Genomic DNA, 15,100 nt, shown 5'->3' with positions numbered 1-15,100 from the left:
GAAGCGTTTCTTCACTTCATGTATAACGTCGTCGGATCCTGTTCTCTTCCTCAAATCACGTGGAGTTCTTGGTTCAGTGCCTGCCTCCGCTGCGGTGTGGTTAGCGTAGAACGCTACGAATGCAAAGGATCTAGATTTGAATCACGGCCGACGCAATTACCTTGATTGATCGAATTAGGTTATTTCTCCTGGATGAGGGGAAGGTGAGCCCCCCACATCCCCAGGTGACATGGAGCACCGGCGCGTCAACAGCTTAACGCAAACTAATCCATAACAACAGGCGCAAAGGCCCTACGCATACTTTGTTTCCCAGTGTTTTTGTGGTCCTTACAAGGGCCGTTTTTCCTCTTTTTCAGATCCTCAAGAAGGAACTAGGTATGCATGAGTAGATCCTACTAACAATAGAATTGATGAGCAGCAAGGCCAAAATCTTCCTCTCCTTATCCCCGCTGGTTGCGGCATCTTAAGGCTAGGAACCGTTAGGGTGTGTGTTTTTCCCACCCCTTCAACGTGAGGTTTTTCACACATCAGAATCTAGATGAAGCTAATGCAATTCAGACGCAGCCGAGGTTTTGCCGGCTCGCTGGCTTTTATCCTCGGAGCTTCCCTTCTCTTTCTCTTCTAGTTTTTCAACATCTTTTCTAATTTCGACACTTGGTGAAAGTCTTCTTTAACAAGACTATAAATCAGGAAGCATGATACCAGATGTCCTGTAGGTAGTTAGCATACTAGTGCATGCCTGCATGAATGGAGGTCTCCTCAAAGGGGCCACATCCAGCTAAATCTGGATTTGACTCTCAGAGGAGGGCTACCCCGTGGCTGCAACCAAACCCGGCCTTCTCAATCAGCCTTACGAGGCAAAGCTGACACACTAGGAGAGGTTAAAAGCCGGAAAGGGTAGTTGCCGGTTGACTCAGGTCGGGCACCACTCACCCCCGCGAGCCCTTGGGGGGCGGGGTTTTTCCTTTCTTCTTTTAGGTTATTTTACCTCTCTTTTAGCAACTTTGGCTAATCGCGACGACGAGGATGAGTGATGAAATGAATTAGATGAAGATACACTAAAAAAGAACACCAATGTCCAGATCGGTACTCGAGCATCGAACACTTAAGGCGAAGAGTTTGCGAGACGACAGCTCTACATGCACGGCCAGTTGCTCATTCATGCTCATTGTCAATAGTGTTCTACGGTGGTACAGTCACGGACGCTGCCGGGTTGTAATGAAGACACAGACTTTAAATGGAATCGTTACAATCCGGCAGTGTCCCTGACTGTACAAGGAAATACGACGTAAATATAACCAAAGAAATAACAGAATGAAATCGCTAATTTTCCCTGACAGTACTTCCACTAGTTGCAGTGGCACCACCAGAGTGGGTTCAAAGGTGGGAGAAATATTTTCAGCAGCCGACCTCCGTGGCGGAGTGGTTAGCACAGGGGTCCCGGGTTCGAATACCGGCTTGGGCATGGGTGTTCTTTGTGTCACTTCATCCCTCATCCTCATCGTCACGATTAGCCAAAAGTAGCAGAAAAGCGACGCAAAACAACAACAATCAAATCCACTTGTAATATTTTCAACTTGGCTCTGGTTCTGAATGCTTAGATTTTCTCATTCTTACTCCCGCATTCTTTCCACCTTTTACTCATTCTCTTGTTCTTTCTTTGTTCCTTTATTTCTACTTTTCTTTCTCCTGTCTTCTCTCTTTTCTTAATTTTTCTTCATCTCTTTGTCTTGCTGTTTCATTTGTTATACCTCTATCTTTCTTATTTCCCTTTTTCATCCTCTATCTTCTTATATCTCCTTATTCGTCTCTCTCCTTTCTGCGTCCTTTCTCAATTTCGTTCCTACTTTCTATCTCTATTCCTCTGCTTCTCTTATCTTCCTTCCTTTCTCTGATTCTGTACACCTTTCTTTGCTATTCATTTTCCTTTCATTCTATTCGTCCTGCATGCGTGTGTTGTTCTTTCTCTACTATAAACAGTTCTGGAAATTTCTTCCAAAGGCGTCTAGCTAGAGCCCACCTTCACCCATCCTATTGTGACGCCTCTTCATATCTACGAACAACGGAAGTCACAAACGCTTTTCCTTTTCTCAAGCTTTACTGAGTAGTATCCCAAAACAAGAAAAGCAGCTGTTTTCGCTTTGACAAGAATTTATTCGCGTCTTAGAACAAAGCGACGAGAAACATCAATGAACAACAACAACAAAATGAAGGGGAAAAAAAACTCGACAAGCTTCACGGAAAATTGAAGAGCCATTCCCTATTGCCACGAAGAACGAAACGGCCCTCTACAGAACGTCCCAATCAAGAAACTTACACAGAACTATTTACATAACAATTGAAGAGCTGGCGGCGCGACAACAAGGCAGCCCCCTTCCCCTCCCTGCTTGCCATCCTCTTCTGCAGACTTGACTTGAACCAGAACAAAAGGGAGCATGGAAGAAGTTTCCTCGCGGAGAACGTAAAAGAAGAACGCCAACGTGTGGAGAACAGGAAAGTAGAAGACAAAAGACGGAGGGGCCCCTCCACCTCCCAACAATGTCCCTTAACCGAATCATTGTTGACTTTTCTGTCTTCGTCTCGCTTCTCCAACCAGGGCACGTTTCAAGGGATGTCCCAGAGCTAGTTCTGGCGACGAGAAAAACTTTCTGGAATCTTGGAGAGGAATGTTACTTAGTGGGAAGTCGAATCCTGTTCGTCATGCATCCTCCGTGTCTCCAATGTACAGCAATGCAAGACATGTTTACAAATGGATAAGCAATGTATAATGCCTGAATCACACGACGCTACAATCTTGCTGGTTATTCCAGTTGGACTTTGACTATACCTTGTCCCATCTATCTCTAGATCAGGTGAACGAAAAGAAGTCTCTGCGCAAGTATTGACGCGAGACGGCTCCACCAATGGACATGCGAGAGGGAACGGGATTGCTTGGGGAAGGGGATCGACTGCAGTTACCAGCCTTCGCAGTAGCGTGCGCTTCTTCGCTCTACCCACTCGATTTCCTCCCCTTCTCTGCCGCTATGCGCTGTCTTGCGTAACATCCCTGCTCGATATCGTACATAATCTTGCACAAACTTGTCCAAACCTGCAGTTGGATTCTGTTGACAAAGACGTTTTGTCACAGGAAGCAGCGAGACCGCTTACCTGGAGGAGAGGTGAGTGAAGATCAAGCAGAACGAACAAAACCAGCAGGATCAATGGGCACGGGGCCTTTTGATCATTGATCTCTACCAGGTGAGAAGAGAGAGACAAGGCGTGCGCGATGCCGAACAGGGTAAGTTATCAGTATCCATCCATCAGCCATTCTCAGTTAGAAGGGTTGGGATAAACACCTGCAATGTTATTTATTTAAGTTAGTTTCGTTACCCTTTCGGGACCGTCGTTGCAAGCGAGTGGTACAATTTAGGGGATGAGCTATTTCCCCATTGGTTCGATCCCCAATTCTACAGGGTAGAACGCTACCCTTGCTCCAGAGATAATTGGGACAGGGTAGAGTTGTGTACTACTTACTCACCTGTTATAGCTCGACCGCAAGGAAAAAAACCTTCCGTCAAAAGCGTTCGCGCAACTTCCCTGCCGTTATCGGGGCAGTGTTGCCAGGTCAGACTTGAAAAAATCGGGAGATTGTTCCTTGGGAAACCAGAAGATCTACAAAATCCGATGATCTAAGTAGCGGATGAACGACGTTCTCGGGGGCGGGGGGCGGCATAAAGCGTGCGCTCTGGGGGGCAAGGGGACGTTCGCAGATTTTTTTCAGCGAGGGGGGAAACAATGTAAGGCGGGTAAACCAAGCATATTACCCCGTAATAATGTTGCCCTCTCAGAAAACGCCACTTGAGTTTGAAATTATCAGGTTCCTACATCCCTATTATAATAATGGATGTAAATTACTGTGACTCAAATCAACTCATACATCTGAAATAATAGGTACTTTTATGTCAACATTCATTTTCCAGAAGGAGAGGGTGTTGGCGACCATCCTGGCACTTCCTTCTGGACGGCCATGTCGCAATATAATTTTTGTAGAAAATTAAGTATTTAAGAATAGTATATTAAGGATAGAAAATTAAGTATTTTCAAGCCGATGAAAGTTTATCTAGAAAATTTCTTGTTATTAACACTCGCATGCTTTATTCGCCAGTTGTGCTGCCTCTATGTCGCTGCATTCAATTTATTTATATATATAAATACATACACACACACACACCTGTATAAAATAATTTACCCACGCTACGAAGTCAGTGTTTTACCTAGTAAGGCATGGACGTTTCACTGTGTCTGTGTCACTTCATCCATTTCATCAGTTTTTCATTCATCCATATGGTCGTACTTACCCGTAGAGGCACAAAAGCGACGTAAAGTAACTAAAATAGAAATAGATCAAATACAACCATCTAAAAATAGTGATGTAGTAATAGTAATAAAATAATAATAATGTCCTAGCACAATTGAGTATCGTTTGGCATAATTTCACAGTTCAAACAGAACTTTTCATGGCCGAGTGGAATTCCACTCTATCTCTCCCCTCCATGTTCAAGTAAGATGAGCAGGAAACGTGTTTTTTGAGCAGGCCGTTGGAGGTGCCATAGCAATAGTGTATTATGGAATTCTCCCAAGAAATCAATAGGTCTGGCAACACTAACGTTGGCCGCGCTGAAGGCTCCTTCCCCCTGTCCTTTTCCCCACCCGCCAGCGCGATGAGGTTCTGCGCAGGTTTCTTTCCTTGTGGTTCCACATGATGTTTGTTACCGTATTTGTCGGTATACTTTTGTTCCCACAAGGCACTGCGCATACCAGACAAGCTCAAGGGTTAGATATTGCGTCGAAAGAGAATATGACAATCAATGTATACTCAACAAGCTTTTTAATGAACTCGGATAACTATATTTATGCATGAGATTCACAGGATTCATTCACTAAAAAAAATTGTTGAACTAAGTATGTCAAACAATTTAATACATTGGCAATAATAAGGATTTTCATTATCGGCTAATTACATCTGTCGTGTACAAATGTCATCGCTTTGGATAAATTCCTAAGAAGTAATGAACACAAATGCACATAATCTCGGATTTTCTTTCATCGAGCAGCGAACGAAAACAACCAACTTTCCTTTTGCAAACTCACAATCTTCACATGACCAAACTCTCTAATTGGATGTTCCACAGAACAAGAGAAAGCCAGTTGCAATTAGAACACGGTCTAGTTGTCAAAAACCAGTCTAGCACCCGTCATTTCCAGCCAAATTGCCAGTGCAGCGCCAACCAGAGCATTCCTATTTGAAATCCAGTTACGTGTCATTCGGCCTTAAGGTGCAAGGATATCCATAAATGCAGTCCTTGCCGGAGAATCAGACCAGTGCTACACGAAACCAGCCCTAATAAGTAAATTCTGTAAACACTGAGTTTGCTCACCAGCAGCGAATGCTAATCTCTCTACTATATCTTCACAGATAACCCATAATGTATCAATCAAAACCTTATATCAAACTTGAATTTCATTGGTAACACTGTTAAGCCTTGTTTCCATGTTAATAAAACATTAAAATGCTGACCAAAGCAAACTTTTATAGGTTAAAAAATATACATAAAAACGTGACGTTTCCACCCTCTAACAGGGTCTTCTTCAGAGGAAACTTCACAACAAATTCCTGGTTCCTTATATTCTTCGTCTGAAGAAGACTCTGTTAGAGAGTGGAAACGTTACGTTTTTATGTATATTTTTTAACCTATAAAAGTTTGCTTTGGTCAGGAATTTAATGTTTTATTGGATTTCATGCATTTCAAAATGTGTGTGTAAGGTCAGATTACTTAAGTGGCCTTAGTAGTGACAAAGAGAAGTGGCACGATTGCAGAAAAGAACACATGTTAGTTAATGCAGAAGGATCAGGACAATGAACTGTGTTAATTGTTGCTCATGGTCTTCATTGTTATTGCATTTATGTCGAACAGGAACATCATAAATATCAAGAATGAATTCAACCAAGGAGGGTGGGAGCTCATGGGGTGCAGGCCCCAAAGAAATTTTGTTAAAATCAACAATTTCAAATGAAAGCAGTAAAGAAGTCGGGAAAACCAGTGTTAAATACTAACCACCTTAAAATTCCACCCTCCCCCCCCGATTACAATTTTTGTCTTGGAACAACTTTTAGAATGAAGGTTACAAATGTTATTACGAAATGTTTACTGTGTATATCGCCCCCCCCTCTAGAAAGCAGCTACTTAGTATGCACCTTTACAATTCCAGCACTCTCTGAAAAAAATCTTGGGTACGCCAGTGCTTCTCCCATTTTGAAAAATTATCATATTTCAGTTATTTTATACAGGCTTTGTTGGTCTTTAAGTACGTGGGGTCATTTCATTACTTTGGAACGAGCATTGCATGAGAAAACAATAACAGTTGTATTAGTTCCTTCCCACTTTAGCAAGCATCAAAATTTCGAATTTTCAACAGTAACAGTGAACATTCCTAAACGCACTTTCAACACAGAGAAATCTAGATCCAAACAAAATCAACGAACACATTGTTGGTCACAAGAATTAACTCAAAAGTACATGGAATACGAGCGTTTCTGATTCGAGGACCAACAATGGAAACGTTCAGAACTGGCCACCACATGGGAATCCAGAATGTAAAAGCCTTCACACAACAAACCACAGGGAACTTAAGCGAAACAACGCGATGTACAAAAGGGACAGAATGTTAAATGTTTCCAAGCGCCCCGTCCGGAAAGGGAACAGAGTAAAAAAAAAAACTTGGGCGTCTGGTTTCAAACAAACAAACAAAAACCAGCGGGGAGAAAAACGGGGCATCAAAATACCAGAGTCGGGACATATAACATTTGCCAGATCGGTCTGTGCAGAATGTGTTCATTAATGGATTATGCCCAGGGGTCTGCAACAACCTGTGGATTCCACCGGCTTGATTAATTTCATTGAACTCGACGAGCAACAAACAATGTTGCCTCTCCCCTATTTTCCAGATAATGAAGATAATCCCGTTTAAACAGCAACGGAGAAAGCCACGCGTGAATCGCTACTTGTGCCATTTCACTGCGACAGAGTACCTTCAAAGGACTCTTCAACAATGCAGCATAATGGGGTAGGGATAATTGTTGAGAAGTGTCAGATCTGGTTGCACGGAAAGTGCCCTTGGAATGTCAAAAGCATTGATCTTCATATCTTCTTACACTCCTGCAGCTGGAAATAACACTAGCGTCAAACGGTTCACCTACCTTTAAGATTACTCCGCGTGTTTTTCAAGAAGGTGTATGTATACCGAACACTCGGAAATACTCACAACAGACTCGGCCCTAGGGAGGGGGAACTTGGATACTTCAGCGGGCGCCGCGCCAGATAAAAATTATTATTTGTGTAGGATGGATCGTTAAGAGTTTATGGGACACTGGTGCTTCCAATTAAGCAAATAATGAGATTTTCCAGACTTAAAAATATTCAAAATTAATGAATCATGTTCAAAACCAAGTACCACATAATATTCGTGTTCAAATAGTTCGGTCAAAAATTATTCGTTTAATTATAGAATGAAATCGCGGTGAAAATATTATTTTATTTGATATACGATAAAATCGCCTTTATTTTGTTGGTTGATTTCGTGTTTTTCAAGTCCACTTTATGCACAGTAAGGCTAATCGGGACTGAACCTACAATTTAAAGTGGGATCCGAATCACTTGTGCCTCCACCGGGTATCGAACCCGGGACTCCTTGATTACAAGGCGGCGAAGCTACCACAGCACCATCGGGAGGCCCAAATCGCCTTTATTGAGCTGGAGTGTTTCGGCCTCGCGGGTCGCCTACAGTGCGCCTAGGTTCAGTCTCTGGGTTTTCGGCGTGTGTATAGGACAGGTGGCAATCCACCATCGTGAGGAAATTGGGGAGCTACGAGTGAGTAGCGCAACCCAGACACGGATATCTCCTATAACGTCCGAGGGTTCCACGTGCTGACCCCACGTCAGCAATTACCGGTTGAAGATCTCCACAGCTCTAGGTAGGATTGTGGAGGGAGACTGGCAGTCGGGAGATAGACCAAGGCCCTTCGAGGGCTGTCGCGCCATAGGTTATTATTATTATTATGTTATGGGATATGATTTAATTTAGCTACTTTGATGGATAAAGTAATAGTTTGAAATTGAACACATGCAATTTCGTAATTGAATATGGTGAACGTCTCAGAAGTGGAACATCGCAAATCAAAATACTCCCTCTGTCCCATAATTATTGTCCGGTACAATTTTGTTTGTTGTCCCATAATATTTGTCCGATAGGCAAACTGTGACATTGGTGTATACAGAAGAAAAAAATTAAACACGGGAATGAGTCATACAACGTTATTACTCAAGGATCAGTACAAATTGGCCGATCAAGTATCCAAAAGAACATAAATAAAAAGTTGCCATTTTGGCATACCGGACTATAATTATGGGACAGAGGGAGTAATCAATAGCTTAGAAACTTTTAGTCGCCTCCCATAACTCTTCTTTTTACCGTTAAACATGTTCTGCTTATTGGTCTTAGGTAATTATACGAAAAATATATACAAATTAATTGAAATAATGTTTATGATGTGGATATACTTGTATAGGACACCTGTACTTCAGATTGAGCAAACATCTTTGACGCCCTAGGTCCAGCCGATTCTGACTAACAATTACTTTCTCCTGATTGGTTCTGTCGAACTACTAGGCATTTCAGCACACAGTTCCACTGCGACTGGCAAAGTATATAAAAGAAGAAAAGCATCTAAGGAATACTTCCAAGTATAAATGTTCTAACTCAAGATTCGCATCAGCACAGAATCGGTTCTTTCGTAGGTGAAGTGGTCAACTGAACCTTGAAACTCTACCACGACCTAGCAGTCAATTCGGCTTCCCTGTAACCAAAGAGTCCCAGGTTTGATTCCCGTTTCTAAAGCACCGAATTCCATTAACACTGAGTGTGTGTGGAACTTCTGGAAGATTCAGACACCACAACAATTGAACTACAACAGGAAGTAAACGTACCGTGCTTGTTACGTATTTAGAACACCGAAACAAGACCAAAAAAAATATTTCTGTTGTGGTGCAATGTTTAGTTCGTTCTGACATTTGAGAAGACTTCCTTGTTTAACATCACACCCCATTGATTCAGTAGGCTAATACCATAATTTGCATTACGCATTACTGAAGTAATTAAGATTCTATTTCGAAAACATGGTTCATTTGCCAATTACCTATTGCCTTTAAAACATAACTTGCAAACTTATTTTAAAACTCGCACAGGAACCTCATGTAGATATAGTAACGAAGAATTTTTTTTCCATTAATGAAAAAAGAAATGAAGTTTTGATTTGAAGGTTGTAATTAATCACTAGACCTCGGATTTTTCGGTTCCAAAAAGAGTGCTTTTAGATTCCTAAAATAGGTTCTAAAAATCCTAAAATAGGTTCTAAAAATCTTAAATTAGGCTAAAAAAAAGGCTGAAGTAGATTCCAAAAATATTAAAATGGTTGAAAATTCATAAAAAATACTAAATGCTAAGCACAGGGGAGAACTTTACTTTTTCTTTTGGATACATTGGAATCGCACAGACTCTTTGTATTGTTAATATATGTTTGTTTGTGTGTGTGTGTGGTGAGAGGCGGTAATACGTAAGGTTGTAAAAGAGAAAATATCTGCCTGTGCCATTGAATTTTTGAAAATTTCCCCTTGAAAACTAGAAATTATAGTTGAATTTTATCATGGTCCTAGAGTGACGACCCTGAATACATAATTATATTTATGTTATCAACAGTCAAACTTAGCTTTATCTGTGAGGATTATCTTGTGTATTTAACATGATCTTGCAACAAAAACAGTCAGTGGTACAAATTTGAATGTTGAAAAGTTACTTTGTAAGGCATGAATGCCACAAAACACAGAACGATCGCGCAGGTAACAGTGGCGCCAGACGTTTTGCTTCGTTTAGAGCAGGGTTTCCCAACCTTAGTGTTTCAAAATCTTTCCGCGGCTCCCACGTCATAATGTAGGCTTGTCTAACCGTTACAGCGCTCAGTTAAGATAAAAAATAAACATATATCTTAAATTAAGAAATATGTAAAACAGTCATATCATTGATTGAATATATTGGAACATTTCGCGGCGCCTCTGTAAGCCAGCCGCTTTGGAAACCAGTGGTTTAGAGCTTTGAAAAACATCAAAGAAAAATCGACAGAAAGTTTGTTTGAAACAAGTTAATCATTGACTTTTTTCGGTACCAAACTAAGAAAATACCTCTCTGTGATAGAAAAATCCTTAAAAATCTTTAAAAAAATACATAAAAACCTTAAACAAAGTTTGATTTAGGCGCATAAACCTAGAATAGGTTCTAATAAGCAAAATAGGTTAATTTAGGCACTATAAAACTTCTTTAGTTGTTGCGTTTCTTAATGAAACTCTTACGTAACTTGTTATTTCTTATTTACCTGCAAAGGAAAAATAAGAAAAACATACAACGGATAACAATGACTGTAATGGAAGTATTACAAAAAGCTTGAGTCAACGTAAGATGTATCATATCGAATGGATTTTAGAATGTGCTCTATAACTTGCGGGTCTTAAATTGATTACCCAGGGGTGCCCATCCCCCCCAAGGCCAATGGCGCATCCCCTCCCCCCAAATCATGTCATGAGTCTCCCCCAAATCATATCATTCGCGCACATAAACCACATCGTAAGCCCCACAAAATATTTAATTACGACAGCGTGTCTACCGAAAGTAACTTTTTCCTTAGCTTTACTGAACATCATAATTGATCTGCCCCTCCTCCCTAAACAGGGGTGCCATCACTCAAGACCACCCCTAAAATCGTTCATCATAATCGAGAATATCGCGTGGATCCCACTTTAAACTGTAGGTTCAGTCCCGATTAGCCTTAGAGTGCATAAACTGATCTTAAAACACCAAATCAATCAATCAATCGAGAATATCGCTTGTCTTGTAATGTAGCGTTACTATAGAAACTTCATATTCATCTCATTAAAGCGCCAAACACACATCGTAGCAACAAATCATTGCGAGCGTAGCGAGCAAGAACATTTTTACATCCATTTATTTGCAGCCTTTAAAGAATATTAATTTAATGGGGTGTTAATACTTTCTTAAGATCCCGAGATATTTAGTCCTTTCCCTTTCCAGCTTTTCCTTTGGCACATTCGGGGTCGAAAACATGTGGATGCCTTATCGCTAAATACAGTCTCCAAAATGTAACGTTCGAACTCTCTCCACTACAGAAATTCCTTGACAATCTAAGATTTAACACTTTATCAAGAGAAATCTCCCCCTTCAAATTTCATACTCAATCCTATACCACCAAAATGTTCATGCCAATTTTAGACTTACTGTTAATATTGAAGAGTGGATATTGCCTCCTCCAAAAAATTAATTCTCCGTCTCCACACCAGAATTTCCGCAATAGTCTAAGACAATAGTATTACACAAGAATTGGATACCCCCTTCAATTTAATGCTCAATCCCTCTCTAACTAAAGCACTCGCCATAATCTAAGACCTATAGTTGGATACTGCACCCCCCCCAAGTTTAATTCAGAATCCCCCTCAGGACAAACGTGTCAATTAAGGCCTAATATGTACGAGTTCGATATCCCCCCCTTTTCGATAATGCCCTAAACACTTTCATTTCTTCATCTAATGGATTAAATATGGTGCATTCAAGGTGTAAAAATTTTACATTTATTTTGGAAAAGATAGAAATGTTGAATTTTATATTATTTGAAGGGAAAAAATCCCCCCATAAAACCCCCCTGTGGGCACCCCTGCTTCTACCAGACGTTTCTATGAGTACTTCTATGCAATATTGAAATTCCATACTGTTCTAGTTGTTTCCGTTGTCTTAAATGTCAAGTCAATATCTTGGCGGGTTGTGTTCGTATTTGTCTCGTTATTTTCATTGTACTGATGACATGGCAGAATTTTCTTTATATTACAAGGGTTGGATAAAAGTAATGGCAACACTGCTGTCCAGTGAAAGGGGTGAGTCACAGCGCCACAAGCGTTTCGTGGCTGATAAAGGAATGTCAGACGAGGAAGTATAGTGAGTGGGAGCGATTGTATGTTATTCAGTCAAAAACAGCAGTGCTCTGAAGCAGAGGACGAGAGTGCAAGCGCCCTAACAATATGTTTAGGCAAGAAGAACAACGTCTCTCAGGCAGACGGTCAACGCAGCCTACTTCTGCACCTTCTTGCAACACCACCTTCGTCTCGCATGAAGAAGGAAGCGACGGCACGGTGTCCAATCATCCTGCTTGACAATGCAAGGTGTCACACTGCGAACAATGTGACGGCGTTCCTGCATAACTGGTAGTGGGAGGTACTGGAACATCCGCCGTATTCACCGGTATGAGACCGTGTGATTACGACCGTTTTGTCAAAATGAAGGAACCACTGGGCGGGAAGCACTACGACACGCGCGAAGCCATCATACGTGCTATAGGGCGGTCACTGCGGGACTTCGACAGAGATGGACGCGCTGACGGTGTACGACGCCTTCCATATGTGTGGCAGAAGGTCGTAGAGATGAGGGGCGATTACTTTGAAGGAATGTAACACGTGCTCCTCTGCCAATACAGTCAAGTACCAATTATACCAGTGTTGCCATTACTTTTTATCCAACCCTTGTATTTTAGTCTTTTCCGCAACTGTCTCCAACGAAAATTTTTCCTGCTTTGGAGTAGAACTGCTTATTTATATTCCAGGCCCATCCCACGCACTCCCGGGGAAAAGTTTACTTACCTCTCTCCTGATGATTCTTGAAGTTATCCAGGGAAAGTCCTAGAAATGGAAAAAATGGTACATTAGCACCAGGCTGGATAAAAATCATGAATTTTATTTAAAAATTCATTTGATTTCAATTGATTCATTTGATTTTTTTATAAACACACTTAAAATTGCTTGAGTGATATTTAGCACCACACATATAGATGTGCTTTTTACAGAAAGTTTTTTTTTTTCCCGGTAAACGATCCCGTAAAATATTTGTACAGTTTGATTAAAGCAAATAAAAGATTACGTGCAAATATACATTTTCTGTTTCTGATACTGTATATATGAACATTCTATGGAAATTTTTGTTGAGTGGGTTAATTAAACTATAATAATTTTAGTAACTTTTCTTCCAGCGAAAATGAAATATTCTGGGTGTACTTTGTAATTGTAATTTGAAATAATTTCTGTAGTCTTTGTAACTCAATTTTGACATTTTTAAATGATAGTTTGCAATATATCAGCTGCCCTGTTTATTTACAGTTTAACGATAATGACACTATTTAAGATTTAACAAGATTAGTATTTTGGATATTATTCTATACAAAATTTTTGCTAATTTTGCCTATAAAAATGATTGCATTTTAAATCAAGAGAAATTTAAGTGTGTTTACAGTTGACATGTTACATATCCTTTCGTATGATCTTCATCCCATCAGTACATATATTTTGGTTCATTGCTTTTCCTTTCTTAGAGTCTAATAAAGACTATTGAATGATTTCGAGTTTAATGTACTTTCACCAAAACTGATTTTCGTATCTACAATATCCTTATGTACATTGTTCTATAAAATATTTATTTCAAGTGATTTAAAACAGTGATTTAAATAAAAATCGTCTGATTTAAATCAATCCGCTTTGGTTAGCACTGATTTAAAAAAAACATTATTAAAATTATTAAAATATAATAATCAAGTTATTCAGAATGTATGTGCCTGGGCTTTACAATTCCTGGAAAATAAATGAATGATCTACGCATTTGATTTGTTCATTTATTCTACTTTCGTTCTTGTGTACGGAAACCACAAATAGCAGGTGTGACTGCTCGCAGATGACGTCATTAAGTGTATTGAGGGAAAAGTTCTACAGGGAGGTTAGAGGGGGGAGGGGAAACCCTGCGTAGGTGCTCCAACCTCTCATCTTTTGAACCTGGCGTAATTGGTTTTTCTGGTAGTACAAGAATCTGCCGCAGAAGGAATGAAAAGAAAGGGTAGAGAGAAGACGTAAACGTTGATGATTTTTCTTCCCTTTTCTTGTAGATAGAAAAACTTTAATTCAGGCCCGGGACGAGAATCCCTAAGCTTGAGTCTCGGGTGAGATGATATATAACTTCTATATACGAGGATTGTTGGAAAAGTTAACGATCCGACACATAGATAGCACCATTATCATCTCTTTCGATAATCTTAATATAGATACTGACAATGATAATAGATGGCGCCAAGGAAATTAGAAAGAAAGGTAACAAGAATTGTTGACGCTTGAAGTAGGAAAAGCGACGAGATTTATGAAATACCTTAAAACATAAAACATTATGAAAAGTTTCAAACTCGGAATCAGTAAACTGTGGTGAAAATGAAAGGGAAAGTATAAATTGAAGCCAGGTGCTAAATAAGATTAATTTAGAAATGTCAAGAAGAAGTTTTAAAGCTAGGATTCTGTTAGTTCTTTTAAGCTTATCCACTTGTTTGGGAAAGCAGACTAAGATTACGTTATAGTGTAATTATGTCGTTAAAGTCCTACGGATTAATTTACCACTGACACAGACTATCAGGCTATTTATTTAAAATGAAGACTAATATATTACAAGCTACGTAAAATTTTCGTGCCAAAAATTGGCGCCATCGAGATTTGCAACGCAGTACATGTGGAGAAGCATATTTCGTCGGTTCAGAAGCACCAAGAACTTTCATTTCCAACGACCGACGTGTGAAGAGAGTAAAAGCGAAATACTACATAGTGATAAAAAAATATATTAAATCTGTGCCCACTTTATTTCTTACGAAACGAACTTTTCGTGTATGTAAAAAGGAAAGAAATCGTTTCTTGTTATAACGTCATTGAGATCTTCATATTTCGTTTTTGTAAAGGACTTCGATTTTAAATAATTCACATACTGCTTTATTGAAAATAAAATTACTATACTAAATGTTAATTTTTCATGCATTTTCTATTAATAGTATTAATATAATCTGACATAATGTAACTCCGTTAACCCAGTATTGTAACGAAATTACAGCATATTACACTAAATAACCAAAGTCATAATAAATCCGGTTGCA

At 39.8% G+C, this 15,100-nt stretch overlaps 1 protein-coding gene across 2 annotated transcripts in view; it reads right to left on the bottom strand.

Annotated features, from left to right (window-relative positions):
* The window catches only part of LOC145991062 (putative G-protein coupled receptor No9), a 648,328-nt gene that overhangs the window by 188,430 nt on the left and 444,798 nt on the right, over positions 1-15,100 (bottom strand). For both annotated transcript variants that reach the window (XM_083126774.1, XM_083126776.1), the window contains exon 5: positions 12,789-12,827. The gene's annotated coding sequence lies outside the window, so the exon portion shown is untranslated. The remainder of the gene's footprint in view (positions 1-12,788; positions 12,828-15,100) is intronic.

This window comes from Lepisma saccharinum, chromosome 8 (genome assembly GCF_977018435.1).
Source record: "Lepisma saccharinum chromosome 8, izLepSacc3.1, whole genome shotgun sequence".
NCBI classification, from domain to species: Eukaryota; Metazoa; Arthropoda; class Insecta; order Zygentoma; family Lepismatidae; genus Lepisma; species Lepisma saccharinum.
Note: the sequence above shows the minus strand (reverse complement) of the source record. Positions and strands in the feature narration are given on the sequence as shown.